Below are 1,199 nucleotides of genomic sequence, written 5' to 3' on the forward strand. Positions count from 1 at the left end.
ATAACCCCAGCAGACCACAGAACACTAGATCTATAACCCCAGCAGACCACAGAACACTAGATCTATAACCCCAGCAGACCACAGAACACTAGATCTATAACCCCAGCAGACTATAGAACACTCAGAAACATTCTCAGCTCCCTGGGAAGCATACAGTGCAAGCAGCTGATTCAGAGCTCAACAGTAACAATCTGACAAGACCTTTCACTGTCTCTAGGTACCCATTCCCACCTGGGTGAAGTGAACGAAATTCGTGTAAAGTGCCTGTACCAAGGACACAACGTCAGGCAGCTGACAGGATTCAAACCCACGACCTTATGGTTGCAAGTCCGAGAGACTACCACTAGGCCACCGAGGCCACAAGTACAGAAAGTCATCTCTAAGAAAGAAGAGTTCACAGGCATCACACTACGAGTCCCAGGAGCTGTTTATGGCAATTATCACAACCTACGACTACGGTTCTGGCCACAACAATGGGCCAACTCACATGGCCAGCTCAAACAGGAAAGGGAGAAATGTTGAACTTCGCAAAGGGAAATGAAACCAACAGACGTCGGAAATACTCACCACGACAGTCATGGAAAAAATAATTTCATACATATCTTTCCCTTCATTTCTATAATGTCAGCTACAATAGTATAAGCACGGCTGGTTGCAGCCAAACTTCATCTCCTGTGGTATTATAGGCAGCAGCTTACTAATCTTAGGTGCTGTTTCTGCCCACTGAAAGCTCTATTCTATCCTCCTATCTCATCACCGACTGCAGCTTGCTAATTAGGTGCTGTTTCAGTCGTCAACTCAACAAATAATTCAACAAATTTGGATTACTGAGAAAGAATATTCATGGTCCTACTTTTCGGCAGCAGCTTGCTAATCTTAGGTGCTGTTTCTGCCCACGGAAAATCATGTTAAATTGCTATGCCCTATTTCATCACTGACTGCAGCTTGCTAATCTTAGGGGCTGTTTCAGTCTTCCAGGCAAGAAATATTCTCTAGGCCTACGCTAGCTATAATTCCACAGCAAAGAAGGCAAAGAATATTGCAAGTTTCTCACCTTTTCTCTAGGCTGTTCTTAAAGGACTCGATGCTCTTCCATCCAGAAGAAATCCCTTGACACAAGAGGTATTCTGGGAAAACAGAAAATAGAAGACAACTGAGGAACTTCCCTAAAATGAAACTCTTTGCAGTCTGACTTCTAG

The 1,199-nt window shown here is 44.0% G+C and overlaps 1 protein-coding gene across 1 annotated transcript in view; it reads right to left on the bottom strand.

The window, feature by feature from the left end:
• The window catches only part of LOC101859618 (rRNA methyltransferase 3, mitochondrial), a gene marked incomplete at its 3' end in the record, with an annotated part of 10,327 nt that overhangs the window by 2,759 nt on the left and 6,369 nt on the right, over positions 1–1,199 (bottom strand).

The sequence above is a fragment of the Aplysia californica genome, unplaced genomic scaffold (genome assembly GCF_000002075.1).
Source record: "Aplysia californica isolate F4 #8 unplaced genomic scaffold, AplCal3.0 scaffold01363, whole genome shotgun sequence".
NCBI lineage: Eukaryota > Metazoa > Mollusca > Gastropoda > Aplysiida > Aplysiidae > Aplysia > Aplysia californica.